At 32.5% G+C, this 26,082-nt stretch overlaps 1 protein-coding gene and 1 long non-coding RNA gene across 3 annotated transcripts in view; both read right to left on the bottom strand.

The window, feature by feature from the left end:
• Pka-R1 (protein kinase, cAMP-dependent, regulatory subunit type 1) overlaps positions 1 to 26,082 on the bottom strand; it is an 87,948-nt gene that overhangs the window by 25,195 nt on the left and 36,671 nt on the right. The gene's annotated exons all lie outside the window — the stretch shown is intronic.
• The window catches only part of LOC135841537 (uncharacterized), a 29,023-nt gene continuing 6,732 nt past the window's right edge, over positions 3,792 to 26,082 (bottom strand). The window contains exon 2 of the long non-coding RNA XR_010557935.1: positions 3,792 to 3,868. This is a non-coding gene — a long non-coding RNA (uncharacterized LOC135841537). The remainder of the gene's footprint in view (positions 3,869 to 26,082) is intronic.

The following is a 26,082-nucleotide window of genomic DNA, read 5'->3' as shown; positions in this document are numbered from 1 at the left end:
CTATGTAGGTAATGTTTTCATTTAGAGTAAAAAACACGCTGACTATACGACGACGAAGACATAGACAACGTTAAGCTTTCAAAAACACACTACGAGATAAATTCTAGCACTTCATACCTTTTCGTTCCGCTATTATGTTTTACTCAATGATACTACGAGCACCTTGACGAAAAACTTCCACTGTCGAATCTTTGTTGGCGTAATCCTCATTCACATCCATATTGTTCGCATCTCACGCTTTAATCTTCAGCTACATATCACCATTTGATTTCATTAAATTTGACAACAACTCTTAGCTCCATTAATCACTTCGTTTCAAGCGACCACAATAAATTATGAATAATGAACTGAACGTACTAGGTATAGTTACCCTAAATGGGTAATAATATTGAAAATTAAATTCCATTTCGATTAAGATGAAATCCAAAACTTAACGTTGATTAATTAGAAAATAAATAGATACGTTCTTCTAAAAATGAAAGTAGGTATTTAGAATGAAAATTTCTTCATGTGGAATCTAGACATATTTTCTTTCTCGGTAAGTAATACGAAATCACATGCCAGAAAACTGCTCATCCTTTTCGTAAACGTCGATGTATTTGGCTAATGACCGCCAAGAACAGATATTTTGTAAGGAAGCAAGAAGGACATTTAGACAAAACGTAACATCTCAATTAATCCTATAATGGGGTAAATTTAATGAAACGCATAATACCTTCAAGACTCAACAAAATTGCGAAACTGTGTATGCTAAAATTGCTAAATTATCAATCTGGCTAAATTTAAGAAATACCATTTAAAAAATTTATTCAGATGAAATTGTCTTGGCATAGGTTTTTCAACAGAAAACATCACTGATAGTCTGGTAGATATCTATCATTCCTTCCCCTATTTTCAGAAATGGACAAAAATTTTAAAAAAATCACTTTTTCAATGTTGACAAAAAATTTATTTGAGTTCAAGAAAAATTTTCTCTCAATAGGTAGGTATAGGTACAGGTGTTTTTTAAACCCACTCTTGTGATATCGTTTATCATTACTGCTCTCCTTTTGCCAATTTTTCCAAAATTGAAAAAAATACATTGTACATTTTTTCAAAAATTGGTAAAAATCTGAAACATTACCATTCATAGTTCTTTAGGTAAAAATATCCGAACTAAGGCCTATTTAAAAGAAAACTTTGCCCAAAAATACCCTCATCCAAACCCTAGGGAGAAACGAGCACTTCATATAAGAGGACTGAAACATTTATTAAACTTATTCCACCCTTTTTAAAGCGATTTTCAATTTATGTACCAAAATTCAACGTGAAATTCACCAAGCCAAGCACATAAGCTATTCCACGTAAATATAATTTTTAGCATATACACAAAAAAAATAAACCTGCACGTAGCACGTAGGCATATAGGCGATATTACCAGACACATTCAAATTCACCTCGCCTCCATTAAACCCGCAACAATGACGAGGTAAGGAATTCAAAGGTGAAATTGTATTCGAAACTGCACAAAGAAACCATTCGGACCAGGCAAAAAGTAAAATATCACGCGCAATTTCCACCGTAAACGAATTCCCCCAAGCAATCAACTACCTACTTCCCATTTTTTGCAGCACTGTTGCGGCCTAGATATTATTTGTTCATGCAGGCAAACAAAATAAACCCAGCAGGTGATAAAAAAAGAGTTCACCAGTATAAAGTCATTTCAAAATTTATACCCCATAAATAACATTTTCGTTCACTTTCGAAACTTTTAGCACAATAGAATATTGTTACCGGTAAAGTTTGAAATTTAAACTCAGCTTTTTGGAAATTAAATTTCATTTTCTAAACAATCCACGACTACTAATGCACACGTTGCCTGGCACGTTTTGGGAACTTTTTTTTTCATGTTCCAAATTCCATAATGTACCAAGCTGCCAACTCAGCAACTTGTACCAATGTATACGAGCGAAATGAGGTACCAGGTTCTGCACCTTTTAGAAATACCTTGACAAGATTTTGATTAGTTTTTAAAAAATGCTACCTACAGGTAAAATGTACCTGAGATATCGTATTAAAAAAACGCATTAATGCGTAATATGACTTTTAGTAAATGTAAAACCCAGTCTAGAGCTCGTAAGAAAATGAACGCGCTCCACATGGGCTAAAATAACACGTCGATCTCAAAAGATTTTGTCTGAAGGCGAATAATAATGAACCAGCATACGAGTATGTAGCAGTAAAATGAAGAACTTGAAGATACCTATTCTACAAGATGTATACGTGGTAAGGCAATAAAAAATATGGTATTTTCCGTCTGATGAGACAGAAATATTACGAGTTCATGAAATAAAATACCAGTCACCGATGTTTCACATGATCAAAATGTATAAAATATTAAAACGCTAGAGTACTTCGTACGAAAATTTTCAAACATATTTTTTCAAGGTGACCATCGAATTGCAGGGGTCTAATTCAGATACCTATTTTTACCGCAAAAAGAAAAGAAAAGAAAAGAAAAAAGTATCATATTGATCACTTTTTCTACAGCAAATGTAAACTTTCATCGAGAGATGATGAAAATGTTAGATAGTTCGCTACTCCTGAATAACTAATTTCATAGGGTCGAAAATTTATCAAGGCTTGTGTTCGGATAAATGGGAATTTTTTAACGTTGGAAAAAATCATATTTTTCCGAAAGAAAAAGCACGAATACACCGACAACAACAATCGAAAGAAAATGATTAATTAACCAAATAACGATTAACCGATAATTATGCCCAATGGGTAGGTTTAGTACAAACACCTCGTTTTTACCAACATTGTATCGCACAGATTTAAACTGAATAAGTGGAAATCATGTAATTTTTTCGTTTTATACCATCCCATTTTTCATTCATTGGAAGCAAAATAAGTAACAATTAAAAAAAAAAAAAATTCCAAATTAAAGTGGTTAAAAGCAAGTATTTGATAGATTTCAAGTTTATTGAGAAAGAGAATATAAAGCTGTTTCATTTTTCAAAACCCCTCCTCTTCCTCAAAGGAACACCTTAATTCTTTCGTAAAGAACATCTCATCTCACCCTCTACCTAACGACTAAATAGAAACCCAGACCAAAATTATTTTCAAAATATGTTAAATTGATTTTTTTTCCACAAAATGTTTTGTAACATTTCAATTTGACTCTTTCCCTGCTCTCGAGGTTTACAAAATACCTACTCATATCTACCCAAAATACAACTTTTCACCGTTCACATCAAAATTGAAGAATCGTCAAAAAATACACCAGCATGTAAAATTTCAGGTACCTAGATACTTAGTTCATTTTTTATTTTTTTTTTAATTATGAAAATTTTTTGGAAATTTAAATTTAGCTTATGATCAAGGCAATGTTAACTATACGAGTATATGAAGTGGATACTGTAAATAGATCTGTCTTCAAGTTACAGATCTGTTTATTTCATACTGATCTGAGGACTTACAAATTTTTTAAAACCTTCAAATTTGACCCCCTGAAACCAATCCTGACAAGATAAACAGCTGACCGAAGTCCAGACTCTCAAAACTAGTACAGAATCAGTTCCGATTCCTGAATCTTTCTCTACTCAAACCAGAAAAAAAATTAGCACAGAAAACAAAAAGTTGATTCTAAAAGACTTTAGATAGGTAAATAAAAAAGTGCTCCATTCGTTAGGGGCTTAATTGCCTTCACCACTTCACCGACGAACGCTTCATCTTTTATAAGTAAACTATTTTTACCTATCAAGCCAGGCGTAAAGAACAGTCTACATGAAAATAGAATCATTTACAAACTTGACACATCTTCTTTTTGGACAGAGAAATCAGTGTGAAATGTTTACCAACACGTTGTGAATTACTTAATGCTTACCTGCAACAAAACACAAACAAAAAGAATCGATTATTCAACACGAAAATATAAAATTCAAATTGACGTGGATATTTTTTACACTTCACATTTTTTTAAACCATACGTATGTATACGAGTACGTGAAATAAAACCTAATATGTCCATATATATAATGTAAATGACACCCACTCTCGAGCTTTTAAATCGTTACTTACAACGCAAAAAAGGTTTGATTTTAATCAGAAAATTACACCATTGAACACAATTGTGTAGGTAAATATAAGTGTCGATTATGTAGATATTTCTTTTATAATCGTTTACAAATAAAAGTTTGTTTTTGGATTCATATTACATTTAAAAAAAAATTCGATTACCTACCTATACGAGATTTTCACTATTATACTATGGTGTAGAAAATTAGGAACTATGAATGCCACAGTTGAAAATTAACACCGAACAGTGATAATATTTCCAAGCAGTGGACGAGTAAGACTATTATTGACGTTTTCCACTGTCAATAAAATGAAAGGGTTAAATGCGGAGCTTAACGCAAGATGGTCCTTTATTTACAATTTGTAAAGGTATAATTCCACCAAGATCTACTTAAATTTTCCATCAGCCAGCGATTAATGTTCGAGGGTTCCATTGAGAAATAATTAAGTAGATACGATACCATACACTAGACTGTTTGTTTATGTATATTTTGACTGAGAAATGACCATTTTGTCCACTATGCACATATTTTTATCATAATCGATAATTACGTTTCACGTACCTACATTCTATGTAGTATACTTCAGAAAATCTCATTGGTTTTTTGGTCATTATTGTTGAGTGTGTTCGAATTTGGACACGGATTTATTAGATTCTACGTTGAAATAATTTTCACATCGATAGGTATTAATGTATTTTGTTTCATTTTCAATTTCAATTTTTTAAACTTTTTTTTACATTTTCCGTGTGATGAAATGAGTTAAATTCGACGAAAATTCTGGCATTTTCGACACTTCCAATTCGTTACGAGTCGTTCAATAAATTAATTTCGTATTCGTTTTACGCTCGAATGCATATTTTAATATCAGAGATTGAAATATTTGAATTTAAGATCAAACTTTGTATTTAGACCGAGGATCCGAGTCGTCCTTCTACTTTATTTCAATAGTTCTTCATTCTTCGATGATTTCTGTACAAAGAATATGTATACTTTATAGGTTCTATGATTTAAACAGAGTTTCATACTGAAGAAGAATGGGATGGAAAAGATGAATATTTGGAAGCGTTAACTTGGAATTTTTTCATAATTCTGACAATTAAGTACGAAACATTCTTCGGATAATTTTTGATTCAGTCTTCCACAACGATAGATGCCGAATTTTTCTTACTTTTATAACCCAAAAAGTTGCTTCTTTACAAAAAGGAAGATGGTTTTCAAAAATTGTAAAAATTGTTCACTTATTTAAAAAAAAAAAAATGAAAAATACTCTTTCAAGAAACACAATAACACCTTCAAGGCATTTATAAACAAAATAGAGGCCTCGGAGCAACTTTACCAAGTTCAACACGCAGGTAAACATTGGATAGGTCTTTTGAGTTCTGAATGAAACAAATTACGCTAGTTGATGAGCACACAAAGTTTATTCAAATTACGATAAATTACTTTTCAAACTTTGACTAATTAAAACTTCCATTGGCAATGGCAAAACTTGTACAATAAATAGCGCGAAAACTTCGTAAACCTGCATCGTTTTATGCTGCCTCGCGATGAAAAAACAAAAATGCAATTACCTACCTAACGTGTAGGTAGACTAAGTTGAAAACATCCGATGATGAATGAAAATTTTCAAATGTTACGAAACAATGATACGTCGAGGAATTTCCCTAAAGGAAGGTACGTTTTGCAAAATCACGTAGTAAACATTACGTAAAAAATTTTCAAGCAAGATGTTATTAAGGTAAAGTATGCACTGATTTTTTCCGCTTTGTCCGAATAATAAAAGTTTTTAAACTTCGAAGTAAAAATGAAAGTTTACGATACCTATATCTACCTATCAAGAGAAATACCTATTGAATAAATTAAGAACAAATAAAATAATAAACAGGAGATTGAGTCAAGATTTTCATTTCCCTACCAACAAAAATTGATTTGAGACTGTCCTTCTCCATACCGCAATTATTTAAAATGCACAAAATAGGTATAAAATACGCACCTACTCGAATTTATAGAAAAATAAATTAAGCAGTTTCTGCAGGTAATTCGTGACGGTATTTTTTTTAAATTTTCAAGCCAATTATGGACTGTAAAATATAAATTAAGTACAGGTAAGTAAGTATAAGAAAAAAATCCTATAAAAGTCTTTAACCTGAATTTATTATACATACAATGAAAAACATCAGAGCTGTCGCCGCCATTTACATAGCTTATAAAAATCTTTAATTATAGCACTTTGCTGAGAATTTTTTTCAGCTTTTCAATAGTTTTTCATTGTCGTATGATGAGGTTAGCTTCTTTGTCACCATTCACAAAGAATGGCGCCGTCACAAAAATCTTAATCACGCTTTTCATAATAAAACTTCATTAACATAAAAGTAGCTTTATTTCAGGCATCATTAAATAATAAGCGACGGTACCTATTCTATTTCATTTTGGACAAAATGCCGTTTAATTTAACCAGACATGCTGTGAAAATGTCGATAATAAACGATAAGACCGATTTGTATTGAAAATTTTGCACGAGAGACTGCATTACAAAATCTGACGTAATTCCGAAGCAAAAATTCAAAATACTCGAATAAAATTAGAAAACATTTCCATTTAGCTGTTTTTTGAGTTGAAGAAAAAAAGAAGGAGAGAAAAAGAAAGAAGAACGAGTGAAAAGAAACGAGTGCACGTAATCCATCTTTTCATTTTAGTATAAGAGGCTCAACAAAGACATCAACTTCCAAGCGTAATTTAGCGAATGATTTTACTTCATTTCAAGAAAAATTCCACAACCATAATTTTTTATCTACCGGATCATCGTCATTCGTTTGAGAAGAAGAATAAAACGAATCAGAAGCAAGAAAAAAAACTACCACATTGTGCGTAGAACATCGTCTGAATGGAAGGGCAAAAAAATTTAAATTTATAAGTATTAACAACTACAGACAGCCAGGATATACCTATTGTACCAACGTACCGTATTATCAACGAGAAAACTACTTTGTGAATGAAGTATACGTATCAGATTAGCACTATACGAGTACACTATACCTAGACCTACGCTTCCTATCTGTTCCTGTTCAATACATCGTTCGGTCGAGTAATTTGTTATTCGCAAAATTTAAATTCATCTGAGCTAAGCAATCGCGAAAAAATGCTAAGCTTTATCATTTCGTAACAATCGCCAGAATAAATACAGCCCTTTTTTCGTAATACGAGCGTGAAATTAAACTTTGCGTGATACGCACACGATGGCGAGGTGGCAAGGCCCTTTTGGCTATACCAAAGTAACAAGAATAAAATTTGCTGAATGTCATAAAAAGCGTGTAAACTTTCACCCACGTTCTTCCCCGTGTACGAAACAATAAAATATAAAATATTACCGATGTAACAAATAACGTTTTTATGTACCTAGCCTTTTTAAAACACTCAATTTTTTTAAAAAGCCAGCGTCTCAAAATTCAGGCACCCGGCTCAAATAACATATCCAAATCAAAATCGTGAATTCGAGCAGAAAAATGCCTATACTCATTTTCAAAATATACTTGAGAAATCTGAAAAATCCAACTAATGTTGAATACCCCGAATAAATACATAATTTATTCTACGAGGTTGAACAAAGCAAACTTGTCAAAATTTAAATTTGATGAAAAACTGTTGAATTGAACGTCGCGACACGGCGGTTGTATTTTTCTATCGTAACGCGCTGACTGAGTAACTGTGATCGTGTGACGTAATCCGCAACGTCAAATCACAGGGTGCACAACAACGTAGCGTTTTCGTGGACGACAAAATGTAAAAAATCATCGTGGGTCTTGTATCAAACCGAATTCAATTTTTTTTTAATGCTCACCTCTTGATCTAAATTTTATTTTTTTAAAGAAATTTTATCGGGTTTCGTACAAATGCAACGTATCCATCGGGCTATCAACCATATAGGTATACATAAATATGAGCTAGTCGAGAATTCAAACGGCCATCTGTGTAGTACCTGCACCCCCTGCCCTCCAGCAAGAACCAGTAATTCTATTCAAAATGGCGAGAGTAAGTGCGAAAATTGATATTTGAAAAAATCAAACTCCTAATCTGAGAAATAACAGAAAATCTATGACTTGTAGAACACCCTGTGCATAACATACAGGTACATAGATATTTCCACCCGTTGAAAATGAATTTATTCGATCCTCGAGTATGTAGTATAAGTAACTTCAAGTCGAAATGTATGTTAATTAAGTTAACGGATTTCAATGATACAGGAATGGGTATATGTAACAGATAACTTGCCTCGTGTTAAAGGGAGATTACGTGACACGAACACTGTAAAGATGAATATTCATTATATTACACGTCTTATAACTAATTTTATAACACCTAAGATTTGTAACACCGAATGTTAATTACAATTCAAAACATTGTTGGTAGAGAATTTTGGCATTTGATGAATAAGAAAGGAAGAATGAAATTGCACAGTGTCACTGCTTATCTTGTCTATCTATGTACGTACTTCTAAATAATCAATTTTCTGTAGAGATTTTTCAAAATATTTCTTAGTAATTTTCCAAAACACTTTTAAATTTATTTGAAATGATAAATTCCAGGAAAATCATTCATAAATATTTTCAATTGTTATGAATCGATATGCCCATTAATTTTTTGTGTTCGACTTCTTAGGGGCTCCAAGTCTTCCAATTTGAAAAAAAAAACAGCGTTAAAGTGGGGAGCACTGCAGGGTCGAATTTGAAAAATGAATAAGATATATTCGAACTCGGTGACCTTCGATTATAAAAATTCCTCGTATCAAACCATATTTTCATAATTTTTTGAATTTTCTTTTAAATTTGGGAGGGGGTTCGAAGGCACTGAGGATCTTCAAAAAAAATGTACATACATATTCGCACTTGGTTCTCTCCTAGAATTTACAATTTCGGCAGCTAGAAATCATGTAACGAACTACATACACGCTTTTTCTATCTCTCACAAAAAAAAATCAACCAAAGGAACGGAGGATGGGTATGATAGATATTTAAGAAACTTCTCCGCATTATTGCCTGAAAAATTTTAAGATGAATCAAGATCGATCCATAATCAGGAATCTTTTCTAAATTAGATATTGATAGACGATTGAAATTAACGATAAAGTAGGCTTAATTTGCGATGTAAATTGGGAAATAAAATAGCTCAAAGTGAATTCTCTATACATAAGACGAATTTTAAAACGAAACACTCGCCGTAATACCCTACACAATTGATTTCCAAATCCCATCACTCAATAAACGTGCATTGGTTTGGGAAAGCCAGCTGGTAAAGAAAAAAATACCGCTGGGGGAAATTCAAAAATACTTCGAGAAAAGAATTAGATAGAAGAGGGAAAAAAATGAAACACGAAGAGTGGATTTACGCGATACGAACCTATAGAAATCCCTCGAGAACGGTTTTAACAGTCAATGAACGGATAAAAAGTGCAAAAAAACCTAAGGAAATGCAAAATGAAGAAATTTCTCGCAGGTAATTCGATTAAGTACATCGAACCCCCCTCCCCTTCCCATTCATCAGGCATGAAAATTTCTTCGTTAAACAATACGACAAAAAGTACTTTCTCCATCACTCCCACGCAAGTGCTAAATATCGTTTTATAATTTTATAAATCTGTTAACAGATTAATTGAAAAGCTCACCCAGCGAAACGGTTTCATTATCGTCGCAGTACTACCGAGAATTTTAATGTAACACGCTAAAACTCCAACATGGATCATTGTAAAAGGCGTGGGATATTTAAAAATCGCTACGTAGAAAATGCATTATCAAAAGGCATACAGCGAGGTGTTTTTAAACAAAGCTCACGCCGAGTCCACTACCAGTAAATGGAAAAGTTACACTTTCCACTAAAACGGAAACCTTTCACAAGCAATTTGTGCAAAGATATCGTTCTTTTGGCCGTAATTAAACCTGAAGTAAAATTTGTGACGCATATAAATATTTTTTTCAACTCCCAGGATGGCTTTTGCACAGTTTTCCAACTGTCCGATCATTTATCACTTCGAAGTTTCCGCGAGCCTTTACCACGTAAATTTCCCAAAACTTTTCAAGCGACGAAATTTCTAAAAAAAAGTATAGGTACCTACGTACGTACATCATACTCAACACGCCATCCGACATTATAAACTCTTGAAAATATAGCTTCGAGTATTTTAAACGACAAAATTTCAATATTAATAAATAATGGGGGCTTTTAAATGTCGAGCAAAAAATTTTGCGCAACGAGATCCAAAAATTTGCGTTGTTTTTAGTCGAAAATCTGCTGAACAGTTGTAGGTGAATTTATCTATTATGCAAAACCTCGTGTTCAGTTGAAAAAACTGGAAAGCGCATTTTTTAGCACGACGCTTGAAAATATTCAAATCTGTAGCAGCTGCGAGTAAATTTAGAAAAACACTTCAAAGAAATTTACTACGATATCAAACAACAAGAAAACTGTTGCTCGTATAATAACGCGTTCTCTTTTCTGGATTTCTTTCCATCATTTTTTTCCTACTCGAAATAAAAAGTAATAAAATCACAGGCCACGAGGCATAGTATATTAAGTACATACTTCATTTTTCATCTCATGTTTATAAATTTTTTTCATCATTCTGGCATTTCTGAGATTTACAAACGTATAACGTTTAAAAGCGAGTAGGGAGCTACGAACGTCAAACAAGAAAAAATACTTTTTTTTCAAAACAGCGCCCGCATTTCTTATTTATCAATCACGTCATTCGGAACTGACGAGAAAAAAAATCCAATTTAAGCTCCTTCCAACGTTTAGGTACGAGTGTAACTTGCAACTGGTGAATTTAACTCACTCTGCAATGAAATTATTCTTAATTTGCCAACTAAAAAACTTTTTTTATTCGATTTCAATTGGAAAACTAACAAAAAGTTTGTGACAAAAAATTGAAAGGAAATTCCCTGATCGTACTTTTGAACACATTAATTTTACCAGCATCACACATTCATATTGCATTGCGGGCTTTGAATTATCCCAAAATATTGAAAGATATAATTTGTAATTAAATTGACAATAATAACCAAAAAATTGACACCACTGTATTCCTAAATATTACCCCAATTTTCAGGAATGATATCTTTCAACATTTTGGCATAATTGTTGCGAAATATTTGAGAAGAAACAATTTTCAAAACGCGAATTTATTTTAAAATACAATTGTGAATTTTCAACCGCTCAGTAGAACCCTAAAAGTGATCTTGGATTTTGACTGCAATAGTATAGATCGACGTAGAATCTCAAATACTTTTCTTTGGGACTGGACCATTTTTCCTAAAACAAATTGAGTAGGGGCTAGACTGGAAAAACACGATTTAAAAAAAAATACTCCCTCTTTTAGCCTCCATTTCTTCCCTTCAAAGGCACCTCCGGAGCTAAACTTTTTTTCGAGTAACTTCCAACTCAAAATGAACGTCTCTGCTGAATTTGGTCAAAATTTGCTACTTTTTTTTCGCGATCAACCCTAATGTAGGTATCAATAATTAATATATGAATATTCCACTAAAATAGTACCAATTAAAAAAGTGAAAAAAATCACATACTTACTTGAGTATAAATGTAGGATTGCCTATTATAAAAGAAGCAACAATTTTCCATTTTTCAAAAACGAAAAAACATAATTTTTTATCAGTAATAATTTTGATTAACTTATTCAAGACGAACAAAAAACGTCAAAATCCAACATATTTTAAATTGAAGGGACTTCGAGTATGCAAATTTTCAATGCACTGCGTAAAATTTACTTCCCAGAATATTTCACTGGGTAAAAAATTTGAAGTAACCCAAGGTTAAGTCAAGTCATTCGTGTGATAAACATACGTATGGACAAATGCTGTGCATTTATGATGCTAATAAGTAATAACTTTTGCCTTAAGGAACTGATACGTGACGTAAAAATCGATAACTAATTATAAATTTCCATTACTTGTAATAATTTGAATGCATTCAGCTCCATCAGAATAAAAGGCAGGCCAAACACATAAATCTTTTGTTTTTGCGCTCATGTCATTACAATGACCTTACTCCTACTCCTAGAACATCAAAAATTTTTCGCCAAATAGATTTCGTTTTTTAAAAAAATGACATCTTTTACTAGAAAATTAGTTTCCTCTATCGTAAGTAAGTACCTACTTACTTAAATCCATACCAGGAAATTGTTTTTTTTTTTTTTGAAATTTTTTAAACGACTGTCCCTTCAAATGTATAAATAGACAACCTGTTCACGTTCATACAGTTTTTCTGTTTCTCCTCCCTCCACAATTCTGATACCAATAAGTATGACAGAAGTGTTTGATAGAACACTCCGTTTAAAAACAGTAAAATTGAACTTCTGGAATCTGCAAAAAAATGGACAGCCTTAAATTTTCGACGAATGCTTTCTGGGAAAAAGTGTTATTTTCTTTGACAGCGATACCTCGGCAGAAACTATTTCATGGAACAATTCCTCGTTTTAATTTCAATATCCGACTAAGTTTAGGATAAAAGTATGAAACTTGATAATTAAATACGTAGCTTATGTAGGATAGGTAGGTAGGTAGGTTGGTAAAGGTAATGGGTAAAACAGTCAAGATTTATACGAGTTTTGTAATTTGAATTTCACAATATCAAAATCTTTTAAGAAGCTTTTAAATTAAACCTAACAAATAAATATTCATTTTTCACGTTCTCGGTATAGTTAGGTACAGCTTTATAAATTTACCAGAAGTACGCTGCCTTGTTATATAATCCGAACGGCGAGAAGAATGATTTTCGCTGGTATTAAACGACTGCAACATTTAACATTCTTAACTTTTGTCGTCAGATGGGCAATAAAAACATCGTACCATTTATAATTTCAGCTTAAAGTCAACCTTATACACGCGAACGACGAGAATTTGTAATATTGCCAAATTATAAATTAAAAGAGTCGCGAAGTTGCGAAAAACATACAACGATAAGGCGTTTCGTTAATAGAATAGAAGCTAGGAAACTATCTCGCAAATCAAGCTTCGCCTGTCGCTTCGCACGCGACAACCACACCGCCGCGCCGGTAAAAGTGAAAATACGAGTGCACGATAAACGCGTACGCAGCTCAGGTAATTGTACATCTACATATATTAAATCGACTAAAGATAAAATGAATACAATAACGCTGAAATTTTCAAATTAATAGCTCAACGATACGTAAATATACGTAATTTTTCATTTTTTGCGCCAACATGAAAAATGAATATACCAGCATGTTTGCTTCGCAGCTTTCTCTCTTCTCTACTGTGTGCTCACGAAGAGATGGCAATAATAAAAATTCGCCCTTGAGCCGCACTACACTTGGTGTTTTTGTGGGGAAAAAAGTTCCTACACAATATCGCACTTCGCCCAAATATACATACGAGTACCAGTACATGTATAGCGCGTATTTTCTTCCTTGCATGTTTTCGAAAAAATTTCCAAATTATCGAGCTTTATGCGATGACGCGTCCGGTCGTCGTCGCTCATATTATTTAAAACCATATAATTCAACTTAACGCAATAATCTTTCTCGAAAATTTTCACGTGCTGGTCGTTATTTTATATACGCGTCCCAGTTTCGATATAAAATAAAGATGGATGAATGTTCCGAACCCTCTGAACACTGTATAAGATTTCAATCTCTTCAATTTTAGACAGATATTAAAATTCTGGCGATAAAATAAACGCATCGCTTTGGAAGAAACTCTTCACCAATTTATTGTACGTACCTACTCGCATTTCAATTCCGTTTAGGCATAAACGTTTTAATAATGTCGTAAAAAATTTGCATTCAAAACTAGTTCAAATATTTATTCAGGGTGACCCATCATACGAGTATGTCCGTCATACTTTGATTTCGGGTATAATCAAGTCCCAAACCAAAAAAGGAATATGACGGTCAGAAAAATCATGAAAATCGTTAAATGGTTCAAAAATGTGCCACTTATCAAACATTTTAAGAGATTTTCTTATTCGACTCACAAAAAATATCAACATTAAATTGAAGCATGCTAAAATTACTTGGTTTGTATTCATTCTCGATTTTCCGAAAAATTGAGAGGCCCATCAGCTCATAGCATTTTTGAAGCCTCAAGTGAAATTCGAGATTTTACACTTTTTCTTCAAAATACGACATCACTGGTTAAATCTCAATTTCTTTACACCTGTTACAGCTCTTGGAGGGATTCAGCTAAGATTTAATTAATTTTTTTAAAGAAGGTTCCAAAATCTTTACAGCCAAAATTTCAACTGCCTATCTTGATTTTTAAAAATTTTGAAACACTATGTTTTACTAGAAATGAGGTGTCTACTAAATCAAAAAAAAAAAAATTGAAGAAGGATGACCTTTTGAGGATTTTTGGATCACCAAATTTCCACTTTTGGGCAACTTCTTTTTAAAACAATCACGTACGTTTAAAATGCAACTTCGATGGGTGATTTATACAGAATTTTTCTCGCTGATCACTGGAAAATAATTATATGAATGAAAAAATTTCATCACATCAAGATTTTTCATGTAGATGACAATTGACATAACACCAGTAAGTAATTATCATTGAAATTCTATAAATTTTCACAATTTTTATCAATTTTCAGCCAATTAACACAATTTTTTACGTCATTTCTGGCCAGTCTCGGAGCCTCCAGCGAAATTTCTAAACTTTTCCATAAATTTTTAAAATCCTATGATAGACTTGGAAATTCATACGGATAGTTGAAAATTTAATTCTCATCCACTTTAAAAATGGCCCACACCAAAATTGACAATTTCAGAAGATCAGCTAGTATCGACCCCTCCCGAACATAATTCTTCCATTTCTGCCTAATCAGACCTTCCGGCGAGATATTGAAAAATATGAAGCAGACGTTTGATGAGACACTCTATAGATTTTTCCGAATGACTTGAACGTATCTAGTGATATAAATTTCGATAATAAAAAAATTGCAAAATAAAGGCTATGCTATAACCAATGCCTCGTATTATCATAGCCACAGATACGAGTACACACTAACACAGTACACTACACGCTAACAATAATGATCCGCAAACAAGATACGTATTCGGTATAATAAACTCGATAAAAAATTTACGCATCCTTTATCGTTTTCGTCGATGAAATAAAAAAAGCTCGCTCACCTAATACATAGTACCTCTGATATAACGACAAAGCACAACGTAAATTTATAATTTCCATGACCTAAATTAAAGAAACGAATTACAAAAACACAGCTTCACTTTAGTGTTTAATTAGTCTTATTATTGTATTAAACACATTCCGTGCACTAAAAAAAAAAAATTGATTGAAAATTTCCAATGAAATGATATGAATCATAGGTAATGCTACATTATTTTTAGGGAAGAGAGGGGAATCGCTTCAACTTGCTCGAAAATGATAAATAAAAATTTAAGGGGAAAAGAAAGTAAAACTACGTTTTATTAGAAAAGTTTTTGAAATATTTCAAATGATTTATCGTTTTAATATATTCAAATAACTATCGCAATCTAGAAGCACAGAAAGCGTTGAAATTATGTCTTCACACTGTCTGAAAATAACTCGAATGATTTTTATTTTTTATCCAATTATTTGCCCGCAAAAATCGTTTAAACGAATTCGTAATCGTTGACCAATCAATTCGGTAGTTATATCAAATTTAAAACTATCGGTTGTTTCTGAAAGAAAATTTTTCTAAAATTATTACAAACATACCTACTATTTTCTTTCGATAAAAACAATATCCTCGAGAACTTGACCCATTCTCGTACAGACATATAGACGATACGGTTTCGTGACCCATGGCAAACTACAAAAATTCATCGACTAAGTACAATCACTCTTTCACCTTGTCCCTGAATATACTACATACTTGTATCATTGAATAAAAATAACATCTACAAACCTTTATACCAATCTATTTTTACGACAAGAATTTTCTATCAATAAAAAAACAACCCCTCAAAGTTATATTTGTAATAGGTAGGTAGCCTATTTCACGAAACAAAAAAATATTTCCAAGAGGCCTTTTTGGTTAAGTAATTATACTTCAATTACCGATGTAAATTTTACTACCACTTGTTATTTAGAAGAAAATGTCACGATTAGGAACTACAATGAAGTTTTCGACTTTGTATGTGAAAAAATTCATGAATAATGGATAAAACGGTCATCGGCGAAGTTGGCGAATTTTAATTAATTTTCCTTTGTGCCTTTTGAAAAAGATCCCAAGAGCGTGTCCTTCTCGTTTTCTTCATATAGAACATTTCACAGCAGAATTTTTTCGATAGAAAAATAGCATTTAACAAAACCACGAAGGATCCTTTTTGCAAAATTTATTCTGTAAATTTTCCACATCGTTGAACGTCTTTTTAGGGGTATAAACGAAAAAATGTAGATCACCGTATTTGATGTATATATAAAAGGAGATTTAAAAATATAATCCAAAATTTTTGGCATGGAATTTGAGTTAGTTTTTGATGATTAATCAAAACTTGTGTAAAAAGAGGTTAGGACTATCAACCTCCTCCCAGCTTGAATGACTTCTCAGAATAATGTACGAGTACTTTAAAAAATTTTTTCAGCGAATAAATTTTCTCTACGAAAAGGAGGAAAAGGATTCCTGATGAGTGAGTCTGTTTGAGTTACAATTCTCACACTCGTCAAGGATCACTTTTTCTCCATCGTATACGATATATGCTATCGCAATTTTTTGAAATTTTTATCATTTAAAATTTTCTGAAAGTACTTTTCAATTTTTTTTTGCCTTTTAAAAAAAAACGAGACACGAAAAATTTGAAATTACTGCACAAAATTTCGTTATTCTGTCGAATATAATGTTATTTTTAAAAAATATTTCTCGCTATTCCAATTTCTATTTCTTTCTTACATTTTTTGATATTTTTCCAAAGATATTACGTAAGTAGGTAGGTTTCAAGTACAAAAAAATTTCCCCAACTTTCTTTCATGCAAGCATTGAATCAAATTCAATTCTAAAATGTCTTCAAAATTAAGACTCCAAAAGGCTAAAATTCTCATCAAACGCAACATTTCGAATTTTAAAGTGTAGCTTATTCAACTTGATCTTGAAAAAAAATCAGTTTTCATCATAAACATTTTTCAGAAAAGCACCCAAAAAGAAAATCCAGCTGTCTACCACACAAAACATCCAATCAACAATAGGCTACTTTCCTTTTTCATACACAACACGACACATGCAATAAAGACAGAGCAAAAAAAAAAACCAAACAGATATGCAAAAAAACTTGGCTGAAATTCGTTTGACGATGAACGATAAATTGGCTCATACTTTTCCACACCTTACCCTGTTTATTGGTTGTCTGAATGATGCGACTATACCACGCGAAAATCGAATGAAAAATTACACGAGTAAAATGTGTTATGAAAATTTTCGTATTGCTTGACGCGTTTTTCGAATTGAAAACATCACGACATCGTAGAAATCAAACGCGATATTAAATTTTCTCGCTCAACGGACCATTTTCAATTCGAGTTAATGACACGTGTTTCCATTTCGAATACCATTCATTCATGAAGTACGTAATATCGCGGCGTCGTGACGACAAATATACGAAAACGAAATGCCAAAGTAGCGAAGTCAATTACGCCATTCGAAGTCGAACAAAACCAGGACAACGATCCTGGGAAAAAAATATCGGAAAACATTTAAATCGCGTGTTCGTCGTTCATAATCTTTCGGCAAAGGAATTTGTTCAAAAAGTTATGAAAAATACACAACCATTCACCATTCTCGAAATGAACCCGAATTAAACGCAACCACAACAACCCCAAGTTAGTACGTCTACGTACTATATTTGAAGTCGTAGTCGTACGTACTCGTACTTAAACTGAATACGCGATTATCTTATTCTTCCAAGCAAATATCATCTAGAAGCACCCCTAGTCTCATTTTCTAGACGAAACTTTACGTATAATAAATTTACGTGAGAATCCAACTACATAAGTGTAGGTAGGTGAAGTACGCGAAGAGCTATGGAATGCTTGTCACAGATTACTTATACATTTTCATCACGTACGTTGGAGTGGTTAGGTTGGCACTTGCAGTTTCGCATAAAATCCACCGAGGAGTATTTTTACGACGTTTTACGGATCAAAAGAGTACACCTTAAGGGACGAAACAAGGGCTTCATTTGAATCTTATATTTCAACAGCTACTCGAGCATTGACACCATTCTCGAAATGAACCCGAATTAAACGCAACCACAACAACCCCAAGTTAGTACGTCTACGTACTATATTTGAAGTCGTAGTCGTACGTACTCGTACTTAAACTGAATACGCGATTATCTTATTCTTCCAAGCAAATATCATCTAGAAGCACCCCTAGTCTCATTTTCTAGACGAAACTTTACGTATAATAAATTTACGTGAGAATCCAACTACATAAGTGTAGGTAGGTGAAGTACGCGAAGAGCTATGGAATGCTTGTCACAGATTACTTATACATTTTCATCACGTACGTTGGAGTGGTTAGGTTGGCACTTGCAGTTTCGCATAAAATCCACCGAGGAGTATTTTTACGACGTTTTACGGATCAAAAGAGTACACCTTAAGGGACGAAACAAGGGCTTCATTTGAATCTTATATTTCAACAGCTACTCGAGCATTGAAATTCGCATTATTTTCGCAGCCACATCTACTACTTTATAACGACGAGTATATTTCTATGATGTTTCGTAAAGCGTATACAGAAATATGCGAGAATACTTTTCTCACGCCGAAAAGAACTCAACATTATACCAATGCTCTTATACGTACATAAGAGTAAGCAGAGTCATACGAGTATTATTCGTTAACTCTCAAATCCTCGCCATAATAAACTGTTCAAGATGAATGTACAAACCTACATAATCAAGAACGATGAATAAACAAAAATATACACATACCGCTAAACAATATTACGTATTCGTTACACTCTCACTCTTCAATTTTTATACGTAACATCAACTTGAATCATGAAAAATACATTTTCCGAGAAAAAAAAAACATAGCAAATTGGCCTAAGAAAAAGTTCCTAATGTAATTACTCGATTTATTTTTTTCGCGTTTCCGTCTACAGTGACTTGCATGAGCAGAAAGTTCTCAAAACCACGTTATTGTTCAAACGAATCAAAAACTTTTACCACTTTAAATTGCAAAAGACATTTTGTGAATATTCAACCAAGTTGAAAGTTTTGTTTTTTTGGATCAGTAAACACAGAATGCCTACAGAGAATGCCTTCCGCCGAGTACCCATAGGAGAAAAGTCAAACTTATATAAGACGAGGAAAACATCGCGCCATTTATGCCAACTTCAAGAATTGAATAAGCGTCACTTTTCTTTTTACCTCAGAGGCAAACAGTTTTTTTCGACATTCCGATGAATCGTTTCAATACTTTAATCTTACTGTAGCAGGATGGATTTAGCATTGAAACAACAACAGCAAAATCGAAGTAAATTGACAATAGAGTTCATTTAATGCTTATAGAATGAATAATCTTGAAAGGAATAGCTCGTACGTATTATTCGAGTAAACGTTTTTTTATAAAATTGGAAAAATGGCATAAGAAATGGAAGAAGGATACATCGCACGATTTCCAAAACGAATCACAATTTTCACAAAACATACGTATCACATTGAGTGTCCAACTTTGGAACTAAAAATTTCAAAATTAATTTCACAAATGAATCTGAGCATAATTTTTAAAAATACTTGAATGAAGTAGGCTCGATTCGATGGCAAAACTACATACTTTGAAACTGTAAGAGTTATACCTTAGTTATATCTGAATCTACCTATACACCATACAAAGAAAAGAAAATTCAACAAAACGAAACCAATTATCTGATAAAAATTTTTATTGAAGGAAAATTGAAAGGCCTCAAAAATGGTAATTTTTACTGCCGCAGTACAAAAAAAGTCGAACAATTTTTCCGCTAACTTTTTATTATTTTCCAATGGGCTACGATAAAAATTTCCGATTGAAAATTAATTTCGGCTTGTTCGAAGAACGAGGATGACCTGGAGTTTTCAATTCGAAGTAAAAGCTTTCAAATCACAAATATGTTTTTAAATTTCAAGATTTAAAAAAATAGACAATTGGTACACAATTTATAAAAATTTCTGTATCAATCATAATCTCAGAATTTTTCAAAACAGGAGAGATATTTTGAAAAAAGAGAAAAATTTGGAAATTGGATTAGAAGTTGAATCAACACTTCATTAGTAAAAAAAAGCTACAGGACAAATTATGATTTTTTTGTTGACAAGTTGAGAAAAAACAACTAAATAAAGTCGAAAAATTTGGAATATCGGAGCATATTTTCCTATGTTTTTTGCTTTTATATAAAACCAAAATATTTACTCGTTTTCAAAAAAAAAAGCACACACCTGTCATTCAAGTGAAAAAGAAGTTTTAAAATAATTGAAAATTATTGTATTTCCACGCTTCGACGATTTTGTTCCAATGAGTAATTTTTTTCAAAGGATTTCAAAAAATTAAACCCTCCAGTACAACATTTTCTTTCAAGCTGAAAAATTTTCAAAAAGACGCGTAATTAAATTTTGATGTTATTCGCATCATCGTAATTGATCTTGTTATTTCCCAAAACTTCAAACTTTAAAACCCACATCAGAAAAAAAATAACACAAAAAATGAAAATCTTTGTGCAACAAGATGAAAATACTCGACGGTGATTAATAGGTACGTGTTGTATGAGTAATAGGTGTGTACAGAGAGTGAGCTAGTTGGATGAGTCAGAATTCAAGGAATAGGTTGAGGAGTGAGAGAATGAAAAGTAGGACACTCAAACATGACGATTCTATATCGTTTATTAATTTAGTTCATAGCCAGCTAGACCATAAGTATGTACTGAGACAGTTTAACAGTTGAATATTGTACATTATACTGAATACATCATTTTGGATAGAACCTGCCTATTATTTCATACGACAGAATTGGCACCCAACAAGGAAGAACCAAGGTAAATACTCCGAGAACAATGGTAAATAATTTGTTGAATTAATTAATTATTGAGTGATATTATTATATTTGCACCATTCGCGTAATTATTATTTTAATCACAAGTGAAGAAAAACCACCAAAAGTGAATTTTCAAGAAACCAACTAAGGACATTTCTGAAATTTTGAGCAAAAATCCAGGACCAGTAAACCTCAAGTTTTTTATAAAAATGATAGGAGATACACCAACTACAACCAAAACACTCATTTTCCATCCAGGTTCATTTTCTGGCCTGAATAATACTGCAGATGAATTTATTCAAAAATTTGAACTATATGCCAGTATAAATGATTGGGATGATGTGAAAAAATTCAAATACTTTCCTGCCTATTTGACTGATTTGGCATTAAATGTTTACTATAACATGGACAAAAATGAAGTGAAAGACTGGAAAAATTTAAAAGCACAATTTTTATCAGAATTTAATGGCAGTGCAAATAAAGATTTGGCTGAAATGAAATTAATGAAGAGAAGCCAAGAAGAAAATGAAAGTATTTTGGAATATTTGACAGATGTGATTCAATTGTGCAAAACTTGTGATGAAAAAATGGAAGAAAAAAGTATTTGTAGATTTATTCTAAAAGGCCTAAAACCTGAGGTAATTTCCGCAATTGGAATGAGAGAAAATGGAACTTTGAAACAATTGAGGGAAAATATCCAAAAATATGAAGCCAACTTGCAACTAATAGGAGAAAAAAAGGAAACTGAAGACAAAATTGAAAAACTGGTAAATGAAATCAAGACAATAAAATCAAAAATCATGGAAAATGAAAAGAAAAGTGATACTCCAGTAGAAAAAATAATTCATCAAACTGTGAATAAAATCAAACAAACAACAAATTATGAAAATGAAGAAACTAGTTTAGAAAAAATTATTGAAATGACTGTAAACAAGGTGAGTGAAAGAAGAGGCTATAATTACCAAGGAAATCAAGATAGAAAATACCATAACAGGACATACAGAAATCAAAATTACAGAAATCAAAATAGACAGGATGATCAAAATTCAGATGATGAAAGAAATGACCAAAGAAAAGATATACCATATTGCAGATACTGTAATCGCAGGGGACATGTGGAGAAAAATTGCAGAAATAAATTATATTGTGAAATTTGTGATCGCCTCGGACATGATACAGATAACTGTAAAAATGAGTCAAAAAACTAGATAAGAAAAGGCATCCAGTTCCTACCAAAACTCCAGTATTCTACCTACACAATGAAAAATCAACTGAACATTTTACAAAAATTGAACACTTCAACAGATTCACCTTATTGAGGTATTTTTCCGAAGATGAACATGAACAAATCAAAAATACCATAGAACAGAACAAGGAGAAAATTATACCTCAAAAATCAGAAAATTCCAAGATAAAAATTCACCACATTGAAAAAGCAAACACAATTTCAGTACCAAATTTGGAAATACCTATCTACATTGATAATAAAAAATACAAAGCAGTGGTAGATACTGGCAGTAACCTGACATTGATAAATGAAAAGTTAGTAGGTGACCATGAAAAATTAAACAGTTCAAATACACAGCTACAGTGTGCAAATGACTCATCTATGGTGGTAACAGGCATGATTAGGAAAACATTAGCATTAAATAGGAAAAAATACTCAGCAAAAATGAATGTTACGAGAGGTTTAAGTTCAGACATTATACTAGGTGTAGATTTTCTACTCGAACATGCCGCTATAGTTGATTTTTCCAAGAAGATTATACAAATAGGAACTGGAAGGAATGCCATTCATATACCGATGGACGAGAGGTGGATTAATTTTTTCAATAGACCACTGATAAATATGGTCAGCAATAAAATTATATCAACAGACGATATAATCATCGGACCAAACAAACGTAAAGTATTTAATCTAGATATGAATGCTGAGCTGGCAGAAAATGAATCAATTTTAATTTTGCCAACTCAGACATTCCATAACACAGCCGGAATAAGACTAATTACCAACAAAGAAGAGACAGGGGAGTGGAAACTTGAACTACACAATTACACCAACATACCTCAATGAATTTATGCAACACAGCAAATAGGCCAAGTTCATATTATTAAGCAGGCATATGAAATGAAAACTGACGTGATTAAAACAACACCAAATGAAAAGGAATTTTCAGCAAATGATGAAGTGAGAGATAATGAAGGAAATATTATCAATATTTCCAAAAATCTAAAGATAGAAGATAGGTTAAAAGTAATCAAACTGGTTGAAAAATACAAACACCTGTTCACTATGAATTCATTGGAGGTTAGCAAGGCTAATGTGGATGAATATGAATTGAAAGTGAGAGATGATGAGCCAGTAGCCTCAAGATCATACAAATTAGCTCCTATTGAGAGAAGAGAAATTTGGAGGCAAATAAATGCCATGGTTAAAGCAGGCATTTTGAGAAGATCAAAATCAAACTACTGTGCTCCAGCTTTCTTAGTAAAGAAAAATGGGAAATTCAGATTTATCAGCAATTTCCAAGAGCTGAATAAAAAATTGATCCCAGATAGAAATTCTGTTCCCAGAATGGGAAATATTTTCATGGCACTTGAAGGAGCCAGAAAATTTTGTATTTTAGATTGTAATTCAGGTTTTCACCAAATACCTATCAAAGAAGGATCCAGATATTTAACAGCTATCATTGTAGATAACCAGATTTTTGAATATTGTAGACTACCTCAAGGGCTTATGAATTCGCCAGCAGCCTTTAGTAAAATCATAAGTACAGAGCTTGCTGATTTATTGTATAATGGAGTGGTAGCTTACATGGATGATATTTGCTCATATGGAAAAACCTTTGAGGAGGCTTTAAAAAATCTTGAGCTGACACTCCAAAGACTTGACAAATTGAATCTTAAACTCAAAACTTCTAAGTGTAAGTTTTTCTATGATGAAATCGAATTATTAGGCTACAAGGTAAATGGAGAAAAAATCAAGCCTATTGAGAAAAATACTAGAGCAATTCGGAATTTTCCCAGACCAATCACAGTGAGAAATGTAATGTCATTTGTGGGAATGTGCTCTCATTACAGAAAGTTTATCAAAAATTTTGCAAGAATTTCAAGTTGCCTATCTGAACTCACCAAGGGTGATGTCAAACCTACCACAAAGGTCAAATGGAAAGAAGAACATGAAGAAGCATTCCAAAAATTGAAAACCTTGTTAACAAGTGAGCCAGTTTTGGCAATTTATAAAGAAGAGAGAGAAACAATTGTAGAATTGGATGCTTCAAGCACAGCTATAGGAGGGGTACTTTCACAAATTAATGAAAAAACAGGAGAAAAGCACCCAGTTGCTTACTTCAGTAAAAAGCTCCAACCTAGGCAGAAAACATACTGTGCTTATGACCTTGAACTTACAGCACTGACAGAGACAATTCAACATTTTCGAGAGTACTTATTTGGAATTCATTTTACAGTGTTTACTGATCATGCAGCTTTAATTTACTACACAAAGGCCAAAGAACCAAATGCTAGAATGGCCAGAATGATTCTCAAATTATCAGAATTTGATTTTGATATCAAACATAAACCAGGAAAAACGAATGTGGTTCCAGATATACTAAGTAGAGTAGAAATACCTGAAAAAGAAGAAGAAATACCCACAGAAAATGTAATACAGGAAGTAAAAAATGAAGAAAAAGAAGAAAAAATTGATTTCAAAACAGAGCAGGAAAATTATGAATTTTGTAAAAATGTGATTGAAGCCAAACTAGGAAAACTGAAAAGCACAAATCCAGATTACAAAAAATACATGAGAGCCAGTAGAAGATATGACATAAATGAAGATGGAATTTTGGTATTTCACCAAAAAACACCATATGGCCTAATTAAATCAATTGTTATTCCAAGAAAATTAATTCCAAAAATACTAGAAGCTCTCCATGATAACCCATTTGGAGGAGGTCATTATGGAATGAATAAAACTGTTGAAAAAATTCAGAAAAGGTACTACTGGACAGGAATGATATCAGATGTGAAAAATTACATCAAAAGCTGCCATTCCTGCCAGCTAAGGAAAAAAGATACTGGGAAAAAACCAGGATTATTGAAACCAATTGAAGTGAAAAATTGTGAAATTTTTGGACACCTGGAGTTGGACTTTGTTGGCCCACTCACAAAAAGCTCAGGTCATGAATACATCTTAGTAGGTACTTGCCAGGCTACAAAATTTGCCATAGCAAAGCCTGTATGCAGTGCTTCAGCTGAGAGTGTGATAAAATTTTTATATGAGCTCATAAGTATCTATGGATGCCCGAAAAAAATATCCTGTGATAATGGAACTCATTTTAAAAATTCCAAATTTCAAGAAGTGTGCAAAAAATTAGGAATTGAGTTAATTTATAGCTCTAGCTATTCAGCTCAGAGCCAAGGATCAGTAGAAAGGAAAAATGGCACACTTTGTAGCTCCCTTTCACATTACGTAAATGAAAATAGGACAAATTGGAGTGAATTTATAAAATTTGTAGTATTTTCCTACAATACCACTCCAGTAGCTAGATTTAATGGATTGAGTCCATATTACATTTTATATGGCCAACAACCAAATTTACCAATTGATAACAAGCTTGGATTGAATACAAAAGATAAAAAAGACAGACAAGCCCAGATAGATGAAATCCAAAAAATTAGAAAAGAAATTCCTGAACTGATTTTGAAAAATCAGAATGAATACAAAAAGAGTTACGACCAAAAACACAGGGAGGTTTTATACAACCCTGGTGATCTCGTACTCTTGGAAAAACCATGGAAACACTTGGGAAAATTGAAAACAAAATATACAGGACCCCATACAGTACTGAAAAGAGTAACTCCATTAAATTACCAAATTGAGGTAGATGGAAAAGAAGATACAGTACATGTTTGAAGATTGAAAAAATATATTCAGAGAAATCCAAATCAAAACTGCTGAGAAAATAGGATAAGAAATGAATAGGATTACAAATAGGTTAAGAAGT

This window comes from Planococcus citri, chromosome 3 (genome assembly GCF_950023065.1).
Source record: "Planococcus citri chromosome 3, ihPlaCitr1.1, whole genome shotgun sequence".
NCBI classification, from domain to species: domain Eukaryota; kingdom Metazoa; phylum Arthropoda; class Insecta; order Hemiptera; family Pseudococcidae; genus Planococcus; species Planococcus citri.
This window is presented reverse-complemented; position numbering and strand designations above follow the sequence as displayed.